The sequence below is a fragment of the Antechinus flavipes genome, chromosome 4 (assembly GCF_016432865.1).
Source record: "Antechinus flavipes isolate AdamAnt ecotype Samford, QLD, Australia chromosome 4, AdamAnt_v2, whole genome shotgun sequence".
Taxonomy (NCBI): Eukaryota; Metazoa; Chordata; class Mammalia; order Dasyuromorphia; family Dasyuridae; genus Antechinus; species Antechinus flavipes.
The window spans coordinates 325,818,255-325,844,585 of record NC_067401.1 but is presented as its reverse complement, the minus strand read 5'-3'; positions in this window follow the sequence as shown (position 1 = coordinate 325,844,585).

Genomic DNA, 26,331 nt, shown 5'->3' with positions numbered 1-26,331 from the left:
GATATAATTCTCAAGAGTTTTTCCTATTGACTTTTTTATGCTTCTTGTGAGTTTTTTATTTGTAGATCAATTTTTTTTGTTGTTGTTCAGCTTTGTTTTTTTCATCAGAAATAACTGAAATTCACCTATATCATTGAATATCCACCTCTTCTGTAAAAGATAATGCTTAATTTAGCTCGATATATGATTCTTGTCTGCAATACAAGTTCCTTTGCCTTTCAGAATATCAGATTCAAATCCCTTTGATCCTTTGAGGTGAACACTGCTAAGTCCTATGGAATTCTGATTGTGGCTCCTCGATATTTGAATTGTTTCTTTCTAGCTGCCTACAATATTTTTTCCTTGACCCAAGAATTCTGAAATTTTGCTACGATATTCCTTGGAATTTTCATGTTGGGGTTTCTTTCAGGAGGTGATAGGTGAATTCTTTCGATGACTCCTTACGTTCTGGTTCTAGGACATCAGGGAAGTTTTCTTTGATGATATTCTGAAAGGTGATGTCTAGGCTCTTTTTTCATCATAATTTTAAGGAAGTCCAATAATCCTTAGATTGCCTCTCCTAAATCTATTTTCCAGGTCAGTTGTTTTTTCAATTAATTATTTTGTAGGGGATTATGTGTTTTTCCCATTTTATCATATATATTTTTAAAGAGTTTTCTTCAAATAACTTGTTTTTCCTTTTCCATAGCCTTTTGCAAAAATCTCATTTCCTTTCCACTTTTTTTTCATCTAACTCTCTTTTAATATCCTTTTTGAAATATTTCAAGGTTTTTTTTTTGTGAAATAGGTAGCAACTCATATCATCCTTTGGGACTTCATCTAGAGTTGATTTGCCTTTAAGAATCTCAGGGTTTGAGGTCTGTTCTTTTCTTTCCATAAAACCTATCTATGGTCAGAGTTCCTTTGGCTTCTTTTTTGCTTATTTTTAATGGTTGAAGTCTACTCTTAAGGCAAATAGGGGACAGCCACTTTAATTTGCCCTGGGGCAGTTCTGCTGATTGCCTTCTAGTGCTGAGAAATTGAGGCCTTGTCCTGCATTCTTCTGAGGCTCATTGGCTTACAATTTGCCTTTTGAATTTGTTTTTGAATGCCTCACAGCAAATTTTCTAAACCACCTTCTCGTAACCAGAACAGAGTAACCTAAGAGCTTCACAGTAGATTTCCCAGTGTGCAGATGCCACAACATTCAGGTCTTTGTCCTGGGCTCCCTACACTGTGGTCTAGGCTTGGCAGACTGTCCCTCTGCCTGATTGAAACAGACCTGTTCTGAAGTGCTTCCAAAAGATCTCCTTCTGGAAAAGTCTTGTACCCATATTTGTGGCTTCTATCACTTCAAAAACAGTTCAGAGGCTAAATCTGCTGTTGGTTTCAGAGAAGGTCAGAGGAGGTCAGATAGAGATATGTCTACTCATTGCCACCTTGGCTCCACCTCTCATCATTTTTTATAGCAGAATAATATTCTATTACTTTCACATATTATAACTTATTCAATCATTCCCCAACTGATGGCCATCCACTTAGTTTCCAGTTTCTTGCCACCACAAAAAGAACAGCTACAAACATTTTTGCCCACATGTATCTGTTTCCCTCTTTTATGATCCCTTTGGGCTACAGACCCAGGAATGAGATTGCTAGATCAAAGGGTATGCACAGTTTTATAGCCTTTTGAACATATTTAATAGAAATTTTACATATATATATATATATATATATATATATATATTTACAACAGGATTAGGTTTTAAGAAAAATATAATTTATTCTATTTGTATGTCTTGAGTTTAAGTTTATTTATGTGATATAAAATTCAAAATTTTTAATAGTCCATCATTGATGATAGACTGCCACTCGGAATATAGAATGAGGCTATACAGATTTGTGAGTTATCTTCATGAATCTAATAGTTAAATTAATGAGAACTAATGAGGGCCAAAGTGAGAGACTCAGGAAGAGATAGCGAGCAAGAGTGAGGGCAAAAGCCAGAGTGAACAAAATGCCACAAATATGCAGAGATAAGAAAATATACAAAATAAAATGGAAAAATGTTATGTAAAAAGATAACAAAAGTGAAGATTGAAAAAATACCAAGAGATTTTATAATAAAGTGATAGGAAACCAAAAAAGAAAAATCATTGTAATAATAGAAACATTGCAATTTCCAAAATGTTATTGCTATAAAAAATTCTTAATTCAATATGATGGGTTTTTCATGTTGAAGAATTTAAAAATTATATCTGGAGATATATTAAATTGTCATAAAGTTAAAGACCAATATTTTGAGTATATCTGATAAGTATTTTTCTTTATTTTGTATGTGGGGGGGGTAACTTTTGCAGCTTCTACAACAATATACTACATGTCTTCAAAATGCATAAATGAGTTTTTATGTGTATCTGTGTGTCAAAAAAATTGCCTAAAATAGTTTAATACCTTTTACCTGACTCTAAATGGATATTACAAGAAGTTCTTTTAGTTAATAACCAAATAAGTTGTGAAAACAAATCTCCATGCTGAAAGGTCTTCACGTATGCATAGTGAAATCTGCTGTGATTCTGAAAAAAAGAAATAAAAAAGATGGAGATATGTTAAGTCCTAAGCTCTTTCTTAACATTGTGTACAAATCATCTCAAATATATGAAGGAAAAAAAAACATCAATTTATAAATAATTTACAACTTTTTCACTGATATATAATTAGATCAAGAGTAATAAATGCTGCAAAATATTTATCTTCATTTTAATCAGATATAACCCAAGAAATTATTGATTTTCTTGTATTAAAAATGAAGACTTAATCTGGGATCTTTCTCTATTGGAAAGGAGTAAGCAGTTGCCTAATTCTTAGGTTTGAATTGTTTGCTTCTTCCTCATTGTTTCCTGTGGATAAATTAAAAGCAAAACCCTCCTCCAAAAGGAAGAAGTCAAGGGAATGACTGAGAAAGAAAAGCATAACCAAAGATCAGGTGAGTAAAGAGGGGTAAGAAGCCTGCTCACCCAGCACAATGTACTACATCACCAGTACTTTTGTATCCTCTATAAATACCAGAATATCTTATCCATAATAAACATATAATACTTTTATGTATGTGTTGAATTGAATTTATAAAGTTTTATTACCAAATTTAAAGACATATAAGCTTGCTAACTACGTCAGTCAATTTATTAATTTTATGTTCCCTATAGACTGTAAGCTCTTTAAAATCAGGAAGTAGTTTTTAGTTGTTTTCACATTGCAAGGAAATAATTTTTCAAAGATTTTTTTCTAGAAGCTATTGTTCTACAGGAACTACTAAACCATCTAAAATTACCTACCTGAGAGTTTGCCTCAAAAACCACAAGGAACCCAGCTGCTGAATGGAGTCTGATGGAATGAAATCATTTCAGCTCAAGACAGATTGGAAGGACTTCAAGAAAGATCAGTCTCACTGGGGTAAAAGGAGCATTAAGTTCATCACAGCCAGTGTCCATAACAGCCAGTAAAAGGGTTAAATCACAGCAGATCAGCAACTGAGATCTTTGGGCATGGTTCAATAACAGAGCAATAACAGAGGCAGCTTCCAGAACTAGCACATGAGGTGACTTTCCAATCACACTAGGCTGTTCCCTGGAGTGAGCAGGTACCCCCTGCTGTGAGCAAGCCATCAAACAAAAGCCAAAACTTAGAGTTATACAGGAAGTTTGGGATGGTTTCCTCTTTACCTCAAAACAGAACTTGACTATACAAGCACATAAGAGGAAAGAAAAAAGAGAAGGAAAGGAAAATGAGTGAATAAAAAAGAACCTTAATCCTAGAAAGCTGCTATAATGACAGGAAAGACCAAAACACCAAATCAGATGAGGACCAGTGCTCACAGGGGAAATCTCAAAAAGTGATATGAATTGGTCTCAAGCCCAAAGAGACTTCTTGAAAGTGCTTATATTACACTTTAAAAGGCAAATAAGAGAGGTAAAAGGAAAAAAAATGAGAAAAGAAAGCTTTGCAAGATGGAATCAACAGCTTAGGAAAGGAAGGGAAAACATTGACTGAAGACATCAATTCCTTAAAAATACAATTGGGTTCCAAGGGTGGAGCCAAGATGACAGACTAAAGCCATAAATCTGCTCCAGCTCTCAGTTTTCCTCTAAACCCACATGAAACCAAGTCTCTGTACAGAATCTAATGGAATAAAACAACTCTCCACCTTTAAATAAGCTGAAAAAACTTCAAGAAAAGTCAGGCTTACTGGTTTGAAAAAGGTGTTCAGTCTAGATCAGATAGACTATGAGAAAGCTAATGAGAGGTTCTTCATCACCAGCAACTAAGGCTCTCAGTCCTGGCTCAGTGGAGGAACAAATCAATGGGGCAGCTCCAGTCCCAGCTCAGAAGACAAACTGTGGGAACCAGGCTTTCCTGAACAGAGCAGGCAAAGCTGTTCCCAACAAACAAAAGGGGCCCTTCTGCTCAAAGCCAAGTCTCAGAGTTATACTAGAATCTTGGAGCAGCACCACCTTTATCCCAGGAGCAGAGTTTCATCTCAAAAGTAAAAATAAGAAAATACAAAAAGAAAAGTAAAGAAAATGAACAAGAAACAGATAAAAACCTTGACCATAGAAAGCTACTATGGTGACAGAGCAAAACAAAATACAAACTCAGATGAGGACAGAATTTCCACAGAAGAAACCTCAGAGTGATATGAATTGGTCTCAAGTCAAAAAAAAGTTCCTTGTACTCATAAAAGATTTCAAAAAGCAAATACAAGAGTTAGAAGAAACAATAAGAAATGTGGTATTCAGGAGAGAGTCAACAGTTTGGGAAGGAAGGAAAAAAAATGTCTGAGGAAAACAAATTAAACAATAGAATAAAACAAATAAAAAAGAGATACAAAAAATAACAAGAAAATAACACATTGAAAAAGTAGAACAGAGAAAATGGAAGTGAATGACTTTATGAGATAGCAAAAAAACATTCAAACAAATTTAAAATAATGAAAAAATAGAATAAAATCTAAAATACCTCATAGGGAAAGCAGTTAATCTAGAAAGACATCTGGAAGAGACAACTTAAAAATTAGTAGTCTATTTGAAGTCTTTGACCAAACAAAAAGAGTCTAGATAGCATTCTATAAGAGATCATTAAGGAACACTGCCCCAATATTCTAGAAACAGAGGATGAAATAATGATTGAAAGAAATATCTGAGAAGAACTAGAGATCATTACTGATCACAAAATAGAACATTTTGATTATATAAAATTGAAAAGTTTTTGTACAAACAAAACTAATGCAGACAAGATTAGAAGGGAAGGAATAAACTAGGAAAACATTTTTTTTACAGTCAAAGGTTCTCATAAAGGCCTCATCTCCAAAATATAGAGAATTGACTCTAATTTATAAGAAATTAAGCCATTCTCCAATTGATAAATAGTCAAAGGATATGAACAAACAATTCTCAGATGAAGAAATTGAAACTATTTCTAGCCATATGAAAAGATGCTCCAAGTCATTATTAATCAGAGAAATGCAAATTAAGACAACCCTGAGACACCACAACTCACCTGTTAAATTGGCTAGAATGACAAGGAAAGATAATGAGGAATGTTGGAGGGGATGTGGGAAAACAGGGACATCAATGCATTGTTGGAGGAATTGTGAATACATCCAGCCATTTTGGAGAGCAATTTGGAACTATGCTCAAAAAGTTATCAATCTGTATATACCCTTTGATCCAGCAGTGTTACTACTGGGCTTATATCCCAAAGAAATCTTAAAGAAGTGAAAGGGACCTGTATGTGCAAAAATGTTTGTGGCAGCCCTCTTTGTAGTGGGCAGAAACTGGAAACTGAGTGGATGCCCATCAATTGGAGGATGGCTGAATAAATTGTGGTATATGAATATTATGGAATATTATTGTTTGGTAAGAAATGACCAACAGGATGATTTCAGAAAGGCCTGGAGAGACTTACACGAACTCATGCTGAGTGAAATGAGCAGGACCAGGAGATCATTATATACTTCAACAACAATACTATATGATGATCAATTCTGATGGACCTGGATATCTTCAGCAATGAGATGAACCAAATCAATTTCAATGGATCAGTAATGAACTGAACCAGCTACATCCATCGAAAGAACTCTGGGAGATGACTAAGAACCATTACATTGAATTCCCAATCCCTATATCTTTGCCTGCCTAAATTTTTTTTTTTATTTCCTTCACAGGCTAATTGTATATTTCAGAGTCTGAGTCTTTTTGTACAGCAAAATAGTGGTTTGGACATGTAAACTTATTTTGTATTTAATTTATACTTTAATATATTTAACATCTACTGGTCATCCTGCCATGTAGGGGAGGAGGTGGGGGGAAGGAAGGGAAAAATTGGAACAAAAGGTTTGGCAATTGTCAATGCTGTAAAATTACCCATGCATATACCTTGTAAATAAAAAAAGCTAAAATTAAAAAAAAAAAAAGAAAGAAAGAAAGAAAGAACTATCTGGAAAGAAATCCCACAAGGTAAACTCCAAGTGACATTGTTACAAAACTCCCAAACTATATACTCAAAGAAAAAATGCTGTAAACTGACAGACAAAAACAATTTAAATTTCAAGATATAACAGAAAAATTAACAGAAGGATCTGGAAGCTTGCACAATAAAAGATCATAAGGCCTGGAATATCTTGACCTGGGGTTATAACCAAGAATTAACTACCCAAGGAGAATCAGCATCATATTTCAGGGGAGGAGATGGATCTTTGATGAAGTAAAAGACTTTGAATCATTTTTATTGAAAAAACCAGGACTAAACTGAAATTTTGATTTTCAAACACAGTACTCAAGAAAAGCATAGAAAGGTAAACAGGGGGAGGGGGAATTATATAACATCAGTAATTCTTGAGAATTCTGTTATTGGAGCAGTTAGAAGAGGCATACATGAATAAAGATTGTGGATATGAATACACTCTGATAAAATATCAAAGAAAAAAGATAAAGGGTTGGGGAAAAGATAGTACTGGGAGAAAAGGAAAATGCATATAAAAAGCAACAAATTAAAATACATGACACAAAAGACCTATTACAATAGAGGGGGAAAAGGGAGAGAGATAAGCCTAAAGTTTAATCTAATCAGTTTGGGTTCAAATAGGAAATAATGTAACCACACACTTGGATATAAAAATTAATCCTACCCTGTAAAGAAAGAGAACAAAGGGGAAAGAAAATAAGGATCACACAAGACCTAGCTGCCTCCACATTAAAGGATCGAAGGTCATGGAATCTGATATTCTGAAAGGCAAAAGAATATGGAATGCAGCCAAGAATAAACTACCCAGCTTCTTCCATGGAGGAAGATGGACATTTAATGAAACATAAAAAATTTCATTTGTTTCTAAGGAAAAGAGAACCCCAGAGATTCTATAAAAAAGCTATTAGAAATAATCTACACCTTTAGCAAAGTTGCACGATACAAAATAAACCCACATAAGTGATCAGCATTCTTCTATATCCCTAACAAAATCCAACAGAGTTACAAAGAAAAATTCCATTTAAAGTGACTACTGATAGTATAAAATATTTAGGAATCTATTTGCCAAGGGAAAATCAGGAACTGTATGATTAAAACTACAAAACATTTTCCACATAAATAAAGTCAAATCTAAACAACTGGAAAAATATTAAATGCTCTTGGATAGGGTGAGCAAATATAATAAAGATGACAATACTACCTAAACTAATCTATTTATTTAGCACTATACCAAGCAGACTCCCAAAAAAAACTATTTTAATGACCTAGAAAAAATAACAACAGAGTCCATATGGAAAAACAAAAGGTCAAGAATTTCAAGGGAACTAATGAAAAAAAAAAATCAAATGAAGTTAGCCTAGCAGTACCACATCAAAAATTATATTATAGAGCAGCGGTTACCAAAACCATTTGGTATTGGCTAAGAAACAGACTAGTTGATCAGTGGAATAGGTTAGGGTCAAAGGACAAAGCCAATAACTTTAATAATCTAGTGTTTGACACCCCAAAGACCCCACTTTTTGGGATAAGGACTCACTGTTTGATGAAAATTGCTGGAAAAATTGGAAATTAGTATGGCAGAAACTAGGCATTTACCCACACTTAATACCATACACCAAGATAAGGTCAAAATGGGTTCATGATCTAGGCATAAAGAATGAAATCATAAATAAATTAGAAGAACATAGGATAGTTTACCTCTCAGACCTGTGGAAGAGGAAGGAATTTATGACCAAAGAAGAACTAGAGATTATTATTGATCACAAAATAGAAAATTTTGATTATATCAAATTGAAAAGTTTTTGTACAAACAAAACTAATGCAGACAAGATTAGAAGGGAAGCAATAAACTAGGAAAACATTTTTTTTTTTTTACAATCAAAGGTTCTGATAAAGGCCTCATCTCCAAAATATAGAAAGAATTGATTCTAATTTATAAGAAATCAAGCCATTCTCCAATTGATAAATGGTCAAAAGATATGAACAGATAATTCTCAGATGAAGAAATTGAAACTATTTCTAGCCATATGAAAAGATGTTCCAAGTCATTATTAATCAGAGAAATGCAAATTAAGGCAACCTCGAGATATCACAACATACCTGTTAAATTGGCTAGAATGACAGGGAAAGATAATGAGGAATGTTGGAGGGGATGTGGGAAAACAGTGACATCAATATATTGTTGGTGGAATTGTGAATACATCCAGTCATTCTGGAGAGCAATTTGGAACTATGCTCAAAAAGTTATCAAACTGTGCATTTCTTTTGATCCAGCAGTGCCACTACAGAGCTTATATCCCAAAGAGATACTAAAGAAGGGAAAGGCACCTGTATGTGCCAAAATGTTTGTGGCAGCCCTGTTTGTAGTGGCTGGAAACTGGAAAATGAATGGACACCCATCAACTGGAGAATGGTTGGGTAAATTGTTGTATATGGATGTTATGGAATATTATTTTTCTATAAGAAATGACCAGCAGGATGAATACAGAGAGGTTTGGAGAGACTTTCATGAACTGATGCTGAGTGAAATGAGCAGAAACAGGAGATCATTATGTACTTCAACAACAAACTGTATGAGGATGTATTCTGATGGAAGTAGATTTCTTCGACAAAGAGAAGATCTAACTCAGTTTCAACTGATCAATTATAAACAGAAGCAGCTACACCCAAAGAAAGAACACTGGAAAATGAATGTAAACTGTTTGCATTTTTGTTTTTCTTCCTGGGTCATTTTTACCTTCTAAATCCAATTCTCCCTGTGCAACAAGAGAACTCTTCAGTTCTGCACACATATATTGTACCTAGGATATATTGTGACATATTTAACATGTATAGAACTGCTTTCCATCTTGGGGAGGGAATAGTGGGCAGGAGGGGAAAAGTCAGAACAGAAGTGAGTGCACGGGGTAATGTTGTAAAAAAAAAATTTATCCATGCATGGGTTCTGTCAATAAAAACTTATAATTATTTTAAAAAAAACATTCAAGTTTTGGGGTCAGGAATTCACTATTTAACCAAAAATTCCTGGGAAAATGATAAAACAGTTGAAAAGGAAAGAAAGACCAACATCTCAGTTTGTATTTGAAGATAACATCAAAATGGATATGTAATTTAGATATAAATGGTAATATCACATGTAAATTAAATTAGGAGAGCATAGAAAAATAATAATACCTAGCAGATCTATAAATAAGAAATGAGTTTCTGACCAAACGACATAGAGAGGATCATAGGAATGTATAATTTTGATTATGTGAAATTATTTTTCCCACAAATAAAACCAAAATAGCCAAAATTCAAAGGAAAACAGTAAATGAGGAAAACAAAAAATTATAACAAGTAAAAATTGGGGGAGGGAGGAAGAGAAAAGTATAACTGGAGGAAAACAAGAGGGCAGAAAATATTAAGTTAGTAATTTTAACTGTGAATGGGATAAACTGTCCCTTAAAATGGAAGTGGATAGCATAATGGAATAAATGTCAGAATCCTATCTTTTTTTGTCTATAAGAAAAATTTAAAGCAGAGTGATACATTCAGAGTAAAGGTAAAAGGCTAGAGCAGAATCTATTATTCTTCAACTGAAGTAAAAAAAAAAAAAAAAAAAAAAAAAAGCATGGATAACAATCCTGATTTCAGATCAAGCAAAAGCAAAAATAGATCTAATTGAAAAAGATAAGGAAGGAAACTACATCTTACTAAATGGTATCATAGATAATGAGGTAATATCAACACTAAACACATGTGCATCCAAATTCCAAGAAGAGAAAAAAGAGCTGCAACAAGAATTAGAAAGCAAAATTATACTAGTGGAGGATCTTAACCTTGTTCTCTCAGAAATTTTTAAAATAAAAGGGGAGATTGATAAAATTGAAAGTAAGCAAACTATTTAATTAATAAACAAAAGTAAGAGTTGATTTTATAAAAAAAAAAATAAAATAGATAAACCTTTAGTTAATTTGTTTTGGAAAAGGAAAAAAGAAAAAACAAATGGTTAGTATCAACAATGAAAAAGAAGAAATTTCCACCAATAAAGAGGAAATGACTATAGTAATCTATTATTTGATAAACTTCAAAACTCCAGGTTGGAGGATAAGATAAGATCCTATTATTTCACAAAAATTACTGAGACAATTGAAAATAATATGTTAGGAACTGCATAGATATACATCTCTCACTTATTACCAAAATAAGTTCAAAATGAATATATGATTTGGGTGTAAAGGGTGATATTATAAGCAAATTAAGAGAGCAAGAGATAATTTGCCTATCATATCTTTGAAGAGGGGAAGAAATTATGAACAAAAATTACTAGAGAAAATAATAAAATGTAAAATGGATATTTTTGATTACATTAAGATAAAAAGATTTTACACACACAAAACCAACTCAAACAAAATTTTAAAAGGATTACAAAGCTGGGTAATAATTTTATAGCTATTGCTTCTAATAAAGGCTTCATTTCTAAAATATATAAAGAATTGTGTCAAATTTATAAAAATATGTCATCCCCCATTTGAAAAATGAGCAAAGGATATGGAATAGACAATTTTTAGATGATAAAATTAAAGCCATCTATAGTCATATGAAAAAATCCTCTACATCACTATGGATTAAAGAGATGCAAATCAAAACATCTCTGTGGTACTATTTCATACCTCTTAGATTAGCTAAGATGACAACAAAAGATAATGATAAATGTTGCTGTTGTTTTGGTAAAACTGGTGAAGTTGTGAAGTGATCCAAACATTCTGGTGAGTCTTTTAGAAGTATGCCCAAAATGCTATAAAACTGTACATACCTTTGATCCAGCAGTGTTTCTCCTGGGTCTGTATCCCAAGGAAATAATAAAGGAGATAAAAGCAAAAATGTTCATAGCCATTCTTTTTGTGGTAGCAAACAATTGGAAACTGAGTGTATGTCTGTCAATTGGGGAATGGCTGAACAAGTTGTGGTTTATGAAATAATGGAATATTATTGTTGTATAAAAATATGACAAACAAGCTAATTTTAGAAAGGCCTGGAAAGGTTTTCTTAATTGTTGTGACTAAAACAAGCAGAACCAGGAATGCACTACATAGTGAGAGGATCATCTGTGAATGACTTTGTTCTTTTCAGTTGTTCAGTAATCAATAAATTTGGATAGAAAATGCCATGTGCATCCAGAGAGAGAACTTTGCATACTGAAAGTAAACCAACACATTCCATGTTCATTTTTTCTTCTATCTTTTTTCCTCTTATGGTTTTTTGTTTTGTTCTTATTTTCCTCCCTCATATGATTCATTAAGAAATGTGTATTTAAAAAATTAATGTACTGATATAATCAGAAATAATTGAAATAATTTAATTTTAAAATACCTACCTGAAATACTCAGATGAATCATTGATCTCAGATAGGTACTGCCTGCCTTTTCTATGTCTATGCAATTCTTATACATACATATATATATATATATATATATATATGTATATGCAATTCTTATACATATATATATATGTATAAGAATTGCATATACATATATACACACACACATACTCCTATAAGTTCCAGTTCCATCACAGGGTATCCACCCAACATACTAGTGACCAACTTCATTTTCTTTTGAAATTATATAGACACAAATAAGCCATAAAAGTTTAAAGTTATCCCTCACTCTTTGTATGCTATCAACTAGCAAACAGGTGTCTATAGATGAGTTTTTCTGAATTTGCTTTGGCTGGTACTTGGACCATCATCATAAATCTCAGAGCCTACTAAGATTGGTAGGCCTTACATATTTTTCACTATCCCTTCAATCATAGGATACGTTTATGTGTTGAGCACCATATGTGTAGGAGATTGGATTAACCATATCCTTTAAGATGCAATGACAAGAGTGTGCTAATTTTTCTTTAAGTAAAGCATGCCTCTATAATAATATGTTTAGAAGGAGAGAAGAGAGATATAATTCTGACCAAGTATCTCATCTCAGAGGAAAATCAAGAACCATCCTTATGGACCCTTCCCTTAGTTCTCTTCTAGGGCATGAATCAATGTCTCCCTTAGGGATAAGTGGACAAGATTCAAAATATATCTTTCTATGCTTTAATTAACAATATTTTGACAACTCATGTGAATATAGATACTTTATATCACATACACATCCACATCTCCCCCCGCTACATACCCCTTATTCATAAATAACTGAATTCAAGATTGTAAAACTGTAGTATCCACAAGAATGCAACTCAATTTTGGAAGGATGTAATTACATAATATGTTCTGTAAATCTTAATGAGTAATTTTAATATGTTATTACTATTATTCTAGAGTTTTGGGAAATCACCATATGTAATCTCAATATGTTACATGCAGGATAATATTATTTGTACACAGTATCTCTTCTCTATCCTTATGTTCATTACAAATGTTGAATACAACCAGCTCTTTTTTGATACAAATACATATTTTCTGAAGTTATTAAACACAAATCTTTATTTCTAACTCTTGAAAAAGTTTCACAATAGATGCTGAGTAATGAATTAAATGGTAAGTTTTCCCCTTAGGATTGTATAGCTGCCACAGGTTTTACATATAAAACATTAACAGTAATTGGTACCAACTAAACCCTATCACAAAAAGAAATGGTAATTACATATTGTATGGTTGCTAAGAAGAAAGTTGTAATGAATCTTTTTGTTGCTTTTTGGTGGTGATGATGGATTAATTCTCAAGTCATTATACACTATAGACTGATATTTGATGTAAGTCAATGTGTTCTAAAGAATAAAATACTAGAACTGTGATGCAAGAAGATCTATATTTGAATCTTGGATCTGACTTTTGATGTGAACTTAGATAAATCATTTGAATTCAGTGAACCTCACACATTTCACATTTCAAAAGTTATATATATAAGGAATATGTTATATATTCCTTAAAATATAACTACTGTCAAAAATGAGTAGTCACCTATATTGGTGGAGGGAATTTCCTCAACAGGAGTTATTTATACTAACAAAATAATGTTATATCCATATACAACAAACAAGTTTCTACTATAATAATAGATACTCTTTTTAAAAGATGCATTACAAATTAAGACAACTCTGAGATACCACTACATGCCTCTCAGATTGTCTAAGATGACAGGAAGAGATAATGATAAATGTTGGAGGGAATGTGGAAAAAAACTGGGACACTAACACATTATTGGTGGAATTGTGAACTTACCCAACCATTCTGGAGTGCAATTTGGACCTATGCCCAAATGGCAAGCAAACTGTGCATATCTTTTGATCTAGCTCTATTTCTACTGGACCTATATCCCAAAGAGATGACAAAAAAGGGAAAAGGATCCACATGTGTAAAAATGTAGCAGCACTTTTTTGTAGTGACAAGGAACTGGAAACTGAGTGAATGCCCATCAGCTGGAGAGTAGCTGAAAATGTTATAGTATTTGAATGTATGTCTATATGTTATATGAATATTACTGTTCTATAAGAAATGATCAGCAGGATGATTTCAGAAAGGCCTTCAAAGACTTATATGAACTGATACTGAGTGAAATGAGTGGAACCAAGAGAACATTGTATGCATCAACAACAAGAATGTGATGATCAATTCTGATGGATGCGGCTCTTTTCAATAATGAGGTGATTCAGGATAATTCCAATTGTGATGGAGAGAGTCATCTGCATCCCTAAAGAGGATGATGAGGACTGAATGTGAATCGCAACATAGTATTTTCACCTTTTTGTTGTTGTTTCCTTGCTTTTATTTTCTTATATAATTTTTCTTACACAGTATAATAAGTGTAGAAATACTATAAAATAATTCCATATGTTTAGCATATGCTGTATTACTTTCTGTCTAGGGGAGGGAGTGAGGGGAAGGGAGTGAGAAAACATTTGGAACGTAAGGTTTTGCAAGAGTGAATGTTGAAAACTATCTTTGCATATATTATGAAAAAAGCTATTATTTAAAAAAAAGAGCTGCATTAACTATTTCCAACATTTGATATAAGAATTCAAAAAATATTAAACTGTTTAGTATTTGTACTTTATTTCAGTATTATTTGAAAAAGGGGAGAATTGTGTTCATTTTGTTTCAGTGAGTTAGCATATATATATATGATGAAGAAAGGAAAGGAGAACATAAGAATAGAAAGGAAGGGAAGAGAGAGAAAAGTAGAGTAGAGGAGAGGAGGTAATCCTCTAAATGCCTTCTATGCACAGAAAACTATACTTTAAAGGCCACCAGGCCTTACCATCTGTCCTTTTAATATGCCCTCCAGACTCCAAGTACAGCCATCTGGGGTGCTGATGCCCTTTAGTAACCTTTGACCTCATCATCTGCTATAGAACTAAACTCTTCTATGTGTTGTCTGCTACAATTAGAATGTGAGCTCTTTAAAAACAGGAATTGCCTTGCTTTTCTATTTTTATTTCAGGACATAGTGTTTGGCACATAAAGTTGCTCATTCTTTTTTTTTTTTGAAGAAGAAGAAGAAGAAGAAGAAGAAAACCAATGCTATCACAGGGTGATGTATTGACTTTTACAAGAATTTGAAAGTTGTTTCTCTCTTTTCTCTCCTCCAGAGTAATCATTTCTTTATTCTTTCATTGGATAATATCAAATTTAGAAAAGATGTCATATATATGTCAATGAATTATACATTTAGTAGAAGGATAAAATAGAAGAGATATATTTAATGTAGAATATATTACAATATTGTATAATTACAATACAATAAATTATACAAATACAGTAAAATACAATAATTACAAATACAAATTACATTATTACAATACATCAAGGAGTTGCAAAACAAAAGTACTATGTGATGCTAGAGAGAATCCCCATGATGGTGTTCTACTGAATAGAAAAACCAAGGTACTTATAGACTTTTTCTTCCTTTTTTTCTTACTTCACGGATCTATGTTTTATTAGTGTGTAGTTTCCAAAATTTCAGATGAAAAATCTTCTGTATATTATTAGGTAGTTATAGTCATAATCATAGACAGCATATGCCAGAAAGCTAATATTTGCCAGGTACTAGGTTAAGTACCTAGTAAAAAAAGAAAAGAAAAAACTTATTCCTTGCTTTCAAGGAGTTCATATTCTAAGAGGGGAATACTACATGTAAACAACTGTATGCAAACAAGATATACATAGGTTAAAATGAAATTAATCTTAAATGGAATGTAAGAAGTATGGATAAGGAAGGAGAGACATTCAGGCATGAGAGATATTTGAAGTTGAGAGATGGAGTACCATATTTGCAAGGTGCTATGTGAAATTGAATAAAATATTTTTAAAAATAGCTGATAGAGAGTAGTCTAAAGATGAGTCGTTCCAAACTTGACTAGGCTGCTGTTTCAATGACTGTAATAACTCTCTGTCACTTGGTTTCTGTTTAGTTTTGCAAATTTGGTTGGGTCTACCATTCTTTGTTCTATTATTTTATTAATCTCTATGCTTTGATCAGTATTGTAGTTGGATGTTTATGGTGTTCCCCACTCTATTCAAAATCCAAATTAAGCATTGACCCACTGCCAGTTGGACAAATGTCCAATAATCAAGTCATAGTTTTCTATATATTGATTTGTTTGCTTTCTAGATTTTAGGATATTTGGCACATATTTCTATTCAAAAATTAATTTACAGAAAAGATTTTATTACCATCACAACTTACCTATATAAAGCCACACTATTAAATATGTGAATATCTGAATGTCAAATTCCATCCCACTTTTTCTATAATTAACCCCTCAACCAGTGTGCCTTCCAACATATTATACTGTCTCCTTACATGGCGTTCTGAAAACAGAACATGTCACCAGAAAGGTGCCAAAGTCTTTCTAATTAGATATAACCTGAAGTAATATACATTTCACTAAAAAAAAAAAAAAAACCTATAACCACTCATGATTGTGTCTATAACACAGTGATCTTCAGAAATATGTCTGCAGAAGACTAATTATTCATAATCCTATAATGCTTTAATGTTTACAAATTACTGTTTTTCAGTCCATGAGGTAGGTTATGTCAGAATTACTATCCTTATTTTATGAATAAGCAAACAGGCTCAAATACTTTTAATATCTCATCTATGATCACAAGGGGTAAGATTCAGACCTGAAAGAAAGACAGTATAATATCATGAAGTGCTAGATTTAGAGTAAAGAACATTCAGGAAGACCAAGATTCAAGTCTCACTTCTGACACTAGCTTTGTTGCCATGAGTAAGTCATCTAAACTCCATTAGCCTCATTTCCTCATTTGTAATATGAATGGGTTGAGGTGGATGGTCTTGCTGATTATTTCAACTTTTAAGTCTATAATTCTATGACCCTTTAAATATATGGTCATTTTTCTCCCCACTTCACCATTTAGTATTATAATTATGTGAGTGTACATAACCCATAACACAGTTATGGTAAGGGTTATATTTGATTTCATATTGTTCTTTCCTCAACACTTAGTATAATGACTTGCAGATAGTGGGTTCTTAAATAATAGTGATTACAAAATTTTAATTTGAACCTGTTTCAGATTTAATAAACTGTTGGCGTTCATTTTTGCAAAAGAAAAAATCTATTTCTGGTAAAGGGATTAGTTCATTATTTTAACAAAATCACTGTTACTTCTCCACCCCCACTACCCTATCTCTGTAGTATTATCAGGTTTCTTTGATGTCTCAATGTTCTATTGAAATAATAGCAGAACATTGTGATCTGTCTGGCATCATGGGGTGCACTGAGATGTATTGGGCTTGATGTGCCTGGAATGCTAAGAAATACTAAAGCAATTCAAATGATTCACTTTTTGTTATCTTTATATTTTCAGTTCTGGTTCATCAGCCAATTTTATATCTCCCAATTTGGGAAGTTAGGGGGGAGTTATCTTGGGGAGCTGAGGGTTATGTTTATCATCTGATTGTCTTGCCACATCAGAAAACAATGTCGTGCATGCAAGCCTGTGAGAGAAATCTTTATTAAAATAATCATGTTGAGCAGCAGCCAACAATCTATTTATGTTCTGTGCTAGAAACTGGGCCTGAGGATGACTCACTTCCAGTTATTCCATGAAATGCATTTATAACAAAGGTCTGTATTCACTGACAATCTGAGATATAATCACAGTTTCAAACTCATAATATACCAAGAAATAGACCCAAGAACAATGATTCTGTGAATTATAACAATATTTCTAAATGACCAATTATATATTGTAAATTCATTGAAAAAAATCTGTAATATTATCTCAAATAGTTTTCTTCTGGATATATCTGGAATGTGATTTATTCTCCTCATATGCTAGTATGAAGAGGGGTAATTTGATTTTATGTGGCCCAATGCCATGCAAATGAGAAATGTGCCAATAATCTAGGTTCACTCTATCTATTTGACAGATACATAGTATTTAAACCAGATGAAAAATCAACATGTTTATTTTTCATCAAGTTAAGGTCAGCAGAAATAGTTCCAATTTCTATTTACAAATCTACAAATAGTTTGTAAAGTAATATGCTATCTTCAGATATCATCTTGTGAGGGTTAATTTGAATAGGAAAAAAAAATAGCACAGTCCCAAATCATCATCAACTCCCTGAGTCTTACATTCAGTTACTAACATATTTAATACTGCGTCTCTAGATAGATAAGTGATGGGATTTAATAAAGCTTGCCTTCAGATATGAACATGTTTAATAGAGTGGATTTACATAGATGAGTGTTGGGATGTTGTATCTCTTTATAAAATTAATTTTAATAGAAATGTGTATCAAATATCCAAGAATTTTGAATATAAATCAATACATTGAAAATTATCATTTATTTATTAGATGTCTATACAATAAGAAATGGGAGAATACTTAATTTGTGTGTAAGAGAAAAAGTGGGACTCCATAAAAGATGAAAAGTTTACTTATTCCTTAAAGGTAAATACAGAGCGAGACTTGCAAATAATGAACTAGAAAACAAGAAATGAAAGGAGACAATTCAGAAAATTTACTACACAATCATTTGATACAGAAACAATCCCTTTGTTGATATTGAGTCTTAGTATGCCCATTAATGGTGATGAAGTTGATCATGTTATAGTGGTGATGTTGATGATATTTCACAGTCATAAAGTACTTATGGTTCCTGAAAATATTTTTAATATGCAAAAATAAATCTGGGTCTGTTGAGCACAGGTATACAAATATGAAATCAACTATATCAGCAATATACATCACATGAGATGAACATTTTATAAACCCTAGTAATTGAGAAATTGGAGCAAAAGTCACAAACAATACTGAATTAAAGGAAATTAGGAAGATGAAAAAACATCTTATGTGGTTATAAAAAGTTTCAACCTGATAAGATATAATGCTAAGTAGAGGTAAGAAACTTATTCTTTATAATAATACATCAGAACTAAAGGATGTTTCATGGCTATTGATACTCTAACCAAGGAGAAAATTTAATAGGCAATGGCAATAGAAAATATAAACTTATTATAAAATATTCTGTAAGAGTATATCAGCATGTACACAATAAGTTCTTAGAGAACTATGGAATCAATAGCAAAGGGAATATCTTTCTAGAGCTAACTAGAAAGATAAAATTGAGAATCCATTAAACCAAATAAAACCTGTGGCAGCTGGTGGCAAAGTGATTATAGCATTGGTCTAGACTGAGGAAAACCTGAGTCCAAATCAGGCCATAGACCTTTACTAGTTGTGTGATTCTAGATAATTCATTTACCTTATATTTGCTATAAATACAAACTATAAAATGGGCATAAGATTAGCAACAAATTCCCAAGATTGTTGTAATATCAAATGATAAATATTTGAAAAAGATGTTGACCCACAGTGCTGAGATGTATAACTACTTAAAGAACATAGTACAGATAAAAGTGGAATTTGGTTTGACAGCCTTTTCATTATTATTACCCATTGATCATGGAATTTTCACATTTGGACTGAAATACTTCAGTCTTCACATACTGTTTCAGGAACAGGAAATGTCACACAAGAAGAAAGGAAGAAGTATAAATGGATACTACCAAAGAAAATTGACCAATAAATATTTATTGTTTTCTCTGTAAACTTAGAAGAAAATGGTAAAAATGAAAAAATTCTGAAGATAGGAAGAGACTAAATTTTTAATCCCAAATTTCATAAACCAAATAAAGTTAAAACTTGTACACAATGTAAAACAGAAAAAAAAATGACTACACACTAAACAGTTAATATGTTACATATAGCTTGTTTTTTTCCTTTAAAAGATTTAACATATTCAACTTATAACTTTCAAAACTGTGTTATTTATTTGTGTTTACTTCTGGCCTTCATTCTCTTCCCTATGGTATATTAAAAGAAGAAAAGAAAAGAAAGATGAGTCTCACTGGAGTGAAAATAGTGTTTAGCCCAGCTTAGATAGATATGAACAACTAAGACCCTCAGTCCTGGATCAGTAGAGGAGCAAGTCAGTGGGTCAGTTTTCAGTTCCAGCTCAGAAGGCAAATTCTGGGAAACCAGACTGTTTCATAATAAAAGCAGGCAAAGTTATCCCCTACAAACACAGGGGGCCCCTGTGCTCAAAGTCAAAGCTCAAAGCTGCACAGCATCCTCAAGACAGCACGCTCTTTATCCCAGGAGCAGAGTCAAGCATAAAAGTAAACATTAGAAAAAAGGAAATACCAAAAGAAAAGGAAAGAAAATAAGCAAGAACCAGAAAAGTACCTTGACTACAGAAAGCTATTATGGTGACAGGGCAGATCAAAACACAACTTCAGATGAGAACAGAATGTCCACAAAAGAAATTTCAAAGAATGGTATGAAACTGGTCTCAAGTCCAAAGAGGCTCTTTGGAAGTGCTCCTAAAAGACTTTAAAAGACAAATAAGAGAGGTTTAAAAAAAAAAAAAGAATAGAAACGAAATGAGAGGTATGCATGAGAGAGTAAATAGCTTGAAAAAGGATAGAAAAAATTGTCTCAAGTAAACAATTCCTTACACTATAGAATAAACCAAATAGAAAAAGAGATACAATAGCCAACTGAAGAAAATCACACATTAAAAATTAGAATAAAGCAAATGAAAGTTAATGACTTCATGAGACAGCAAGAATCAAACAAACTAAAAAGAATGGAAAAAGTGGGGAAAAGTGTGAAAAAAAGCTTTGGATTTCCACAAAGAAAAATAATTTTCACAAGGAAAACCCCAAGGAACATTGTTGTAAAACTCCAAAAGTATAATCTCAAAGAAAAACTACTGCAAGCTGCCAGAAAAAAAAGCAATTCAAATATCAAGGAGCAGTAGTTTTAAAAATGTTTGTTTTCTAAGATTTTTTTATTCCATTTGCAATTCATTGATTTTTTTTTCTATTTTTATTGCTAGAACTTTTTAGAGATTCATAGTTTCCCCTAAGGAATTATTTTAGTTGCAAACTTAACATTTTATTATAGTATTTTATAACTGGCATTATCTTCAACAAGTATGCCATTTTTATATTTTGTCCTTCCCCCTATGCATTTGTCTTATGATCTATTAATTCTTTAGGATAAAGTTATTCATTCTACTTTTGATTTTTAATATTTTAGTGGACTTTTAGTAATATAATTTTATTGCATTTTAATTGGAGAAGGACCTTCATATTATTTCCACTTTCCTGTTTTGCCTTTTAATGTTCTAATACATTTTCTAATTGAACTTTAATGTTCTAATACTTGAATACATTTTTTAAAGTGCTAATTTTTTTTGGTGGGAAGTTAACCTTGTCTTAATGTATTTCTTAATATACAATTGCAGTTTATTTGATGTCATTTAATATTATTATTATTATTATTATTATTATTATTATTGCTGAGGCAATTGAGATTAAGTGACTTGCCCAGAGTCCCACAACTAGGAAGGGTTACATATCTGAGACCAGATTTGAACCCAGATCCTCCTGACTACAAGGCTGGTGCTCTATTCACTGCGCCACTTAGCTGCCCCACATGTCATTTAATATTTTATAATAATATACATTTTTAATGGTTATTTATTTTCTTTTCAGTGATATCCAACTCTTCCTAGCCCTATATTGGAAAAAATTTCAAGTCTTCTTGGCAAAGACTTCTTGCCAAGTCTTCTTGGCAAAGACATTGAAGTAATATGCCATTTATTTTATAGATAATTTCATAGAATAGGAGACCCAGGCAAAGAGTGTTAAATGACTTGCGCAAGGTTACATACCTAGTAATTGTCTAAAACCATGTTTGACCTCAAAAAGATGTCTTCCTGACTCCAGGCTTGCACTTCTATCTGTACACATAACTTCTCTTTTTTTTTTTTTTCTGCTTTATTTCTCACTGGATTTTATTTGGATTACATTGGTTATAAAGTTTATATTTATATCACAAAAAAGTTTGCTTTTCTCCTTTTTCCTGTGTTTAAAAATCATTTATATGCTATATCTATTTTTCTTTATTATTGAATTCATTTATAAATGTATTGGATGCTGGGATATTATTTATCCTTTAAAAGTTAGTTTACTGCTTATTCAGTTTCTTTTTTCTGACAGTGTGTTATTTAAAAATCTTTATTTTATATACTTGTCATTTTTAGAAATATGTTGCATATATGCATGCATTTCATTTAAGTTGTTTGCTTTATTGACACATTATTGTGATAATTTCTTGTATTTCATCTTCAGTCATAAGTTATTATGTTTATTTTCACATAATGACCATTTTTGGTTTTCCTCTTTTTATAATAAATGTAACTATTTTATCAGTTTTTAAAAAATATATAAACAACTTATTTTCATATATCATTTCTTTATTCTTTCAAATGTGTTCATTTTTCATTAATTTTCAGAATTTAGAATTTGTTTTTAGTGGGAATTTTAATTTTTTTCCAGGTCCATTTCAAAGTTCTTGATGGGATATACATACACATACATGTGTATGCCTATATATGTTCATTTGAGTGTGTATGTATGGTATTCTAGCCAATACAGTATAGGCTTCATATTTCTGTTTCTTTTGTAATGTGTCTATGAAGTTCTGATACACAATTACTTTGTAACTTAAGATGATATACACTCCTATTTGTTTCCATTAAATTTCTGAAGATCTGTTACAGTTCACTTTTCTACCACTGCTACTGCTGCAATTATTATCTTTTTTCTTACTCTTGGTGCTTTCTTTTTATTCTTCCTCCTTCTCTTTTTTGCATTAAATTTGTTTTAGTCATGGAGAAGTACATTAAAGTCCCCTTCTGTTTTATATTTAATATATTTCTTTCTTTAAGTGAGTTGACATTTCCTTTGATTATATTCTAAGTCATTTAGTTCATATATTAAATAATTATTTCAATTCATTATCTCTGGTGCCTATAAATAGAGTTTTATGCTTACATCTTTAAATCATGTCTGTATTTGATTTTGCCTTGTCTGAGGTCGTGATTGCTAGAATTACTTTTCTGAATTCTTCTGCAATAAGTTGATTTTATCCAACCTCTTTCTATTTCAGTTGTGTTTCTGATGAACAGCATTTTTTTTAAAATTCTGCTTATAATCTGTTATCCTTTTCCCTTTTCTTCATCATTAATTCATTCCATTCACATTTATCTTCTCTTCAGATCAACAAGACAGTACAAGACTAAACAAGAGAATTGTTTTTGCCTGAATTACATCTTTGAACCTTAAAATAATCGGAGCACTATGATTCTAGTGTATCTTTTCTAATTAGAATATGAAGACTTTATCATTGTATAGCCTGGGTTGCTTGGTTGCTAGTCTGGCTCTGTCTCAAACTCAAATATATTTATTTGCTTTTCTAGTTTCCTCTTTTGCCTTTCCTATATTTGCCTTTCAAAACTTCTACTCAGCTCAGGTCTTTTCTTCAGAAATGTTTGAAAAAATGTTGTATTAAAGGGTTCATTTTTCTTTGTAGAATTATGTTGTTTTACAGTAAGTAATCCTTATTCGTAACCCTTTAGCTTTTTAAGATCTTTTAGGAATATCATCTTACAAGATTTTTTTTTTTTTTTGGATTTTGTAACTGTCATGTTTTGTGTGATCTTGATTGCAGTTTCTTGGGACTTGTACTCTTTTTGCAACTTACAGCATTTTTTTTCTTATTACATGATTTTACTATGATGATCAGAAAGATTATTATTTTTCTTTTAGGAGATAACAATTGATTTATTTTTATTTTTTTCTTGGAATGTGGTATCCAGATTTATTTTGGGTAATAATTGTCAGGTAGTGCAATGACTCATATATTATTTTTCCTTTACCTATTTTCTTGATCTTTTCTTTTTGATAATATATGCCTTATAATTTCTTTTTCATTTCCCTAAATTTTTAATTTCCTTGTTTCTATATGGAGCCATTGATTTCTATTTTCCCTATTGTAATTTTTTAAATATAATTCTTGAATATTAGGACCATCCATTCTAAAATATTAATTATCCTATGAATTATTTCCTTCCTATCTCTCATTGCATTTATTATTATATTTCATATGTCTAGTTTTATTCCTTCTAGATACTCATGATTTCTGGCCAAGTCATTATTTTCTCTAATGATATATATTTTGTGGAGTTTGTATTTCTTCTGGGTATATTTATAATATTTTTTTCAGGAAACTATATCTCACCATATTTGGCATTATTTTCCTGTTTATTCTTGTGTTGAGATTCAATTTCTGGATTGGTACTATATATTTTTTTCAAACTCTGATCTCACATTCTTAGAAGATGTGAAAACCACCTTTGTTGCCTTTTTGCATAGATTCAAATTTAGAAGTGATTCCATTCCTTCCTGTGACTTTTGACATGTACATGTCAAAAAAGGTTGAAAGCAACATAAAGTTGTTGAATTAGTCTGGTGGCAGGCTCTCTTCAAGACTCTTGAGTGCTTTTCTTCCCAAGTATTTCTCTGATCATCTCTTCTTCCTAATTATTTTTTTTTGCTCTTTACATGGCTCAAAATGAGTATTCTGAATACTAGACATCTTGGATGCTGATTTGGACATGTGTGCTATTATTAGTTCAGGTGTACGATGCCAGGGCACTGGGTTGAACATGGACTCTGCTTGGGTTCTATATTAGCTCTGTTACCTCCTGTGGGTTTGATGCACAATTGCTTCAGCACTATGCTGTCAGATGTTGGTTTCTGCTGATATTTTGGTGCTGCCTGACTGTATAATGGAAGCCTGTATGCAAGTCTGGTCCTGCCAAGTATTGTGAGTCAAGAAGACTGCCTGATTGCTAGGATGTTCCTTTCTCCTGTTATCGCTAGTTCTATTCTATGCCCTGTGTACAAACCCCTTGCATGTTGAGCCTTTTTCCTGCCCTGCTCTTAGAGGTTTTACTATTTTCTGGCAGTCAACTTGTGTAGTACTGGACTAGATTAATGAATCCAAAAGCCATTTCTGATTTGTATTTTATTTATCACTCAACTTTTGGTGCACTTGTAGAGTTTTTCTGGGGATTTGTAAGGATTCTGGGCTCCTGTTACCCCTAACACACTGACATTTTGGTCAAAAGCCAACCATCTTTTTTAAATTAAGTGATTAAATTCAGAGAGACAAGAAGAGAACAAATGATTAATAAATAGAATTTACAATCCTTCCAAATGAAAATGACCTGAAGGATATTAGCAACTTTGGATTTTAATATTTACTCATTTCCAAAATACATAAATATGTAGTGAAATAGAGATGTTATACATACAGACACATAGGTACAATTATTTAAAAATCCCAAAAATTTTTTAAGCATTTTTAGGCTTTACTTATAGATATATGTAGACAATAGCTGCTAAAGTGTTAACCCTTCTATACACATTTCTTGGCACATAAGTGATTAATAAGCCTATCTATTGACATTTTAAATTTGCACTATATAGGTAAATATAGACATATGCAAATGCTTCCTCCTATATATACATGTATCATGTGCAAGTATTATGTAGACAAAAAAAAAAAAAAAAAAAAAAAGCAATGAGCTGGATCCAGGAGAGAATAAAGAAAAAAAAAAAAAACTAGGCTGGGTTGCGTTTTGAAAATTTTGTATTGTTTTCTATAATGTCAAGTTGCTTCTTGATAATAGGAAAACCTATGTTTTAAAGATAAATATTTTCCTAGTTTTGTCATCTGGTTAAAAATTATGTATTACCAAAAGCTTTTAAAAATAAAAAAAATTGCTGATGGCTAAAAGCAATGAAAAAAGTGTGGCAAGCAAGATCATTCTGTAACATATTAATTATGACTTCTTGCTAGAAGTGGCATAAAAAGATATATCACTCAAAAACATTTAATTAGAAAAGAATGCAAGCCAGTTATGAGTCAAATTACTGACCAGTACTTGCACAATATAGCGAGAATAGAGGGAAGAATGGTGGAAAGCAGACTACTTAGATGATCACTTCTATGTTTATATAAATCCTTTTGGGAATGTTTATCTTAGGGAAAAAAGATGAATTTTGCTGTGAAAGGCATGAGTGGGAGGTTATGTGGGACATTGAAAAGACTGTTCACATGAATCAGAACAAAAAAAAATTAAAAGTGATATTATTAGCCAATAAGGACAAAAGATAGAGCCATACAAAGTGCTATTAGAAGTCTGAAAAGGAAGAGAGAACATCTGACTGGATTATCTCATTGAATTCAAAAAGAAAGATCAGAATGTCTCAAGAGTGCTTTTTCTTATGAGTTCTGCTCCATGTACAGCACACTGTCCAATGATTCATATTGAATTAAGTTGGGAAAATAGAATAAAAAATTTCCATATGTTCATTAGAGAAGTAATACAAAAAAAAAAAAAAAAAGATTGCCTCTAATGTGACTTCAACTATAATGCAAA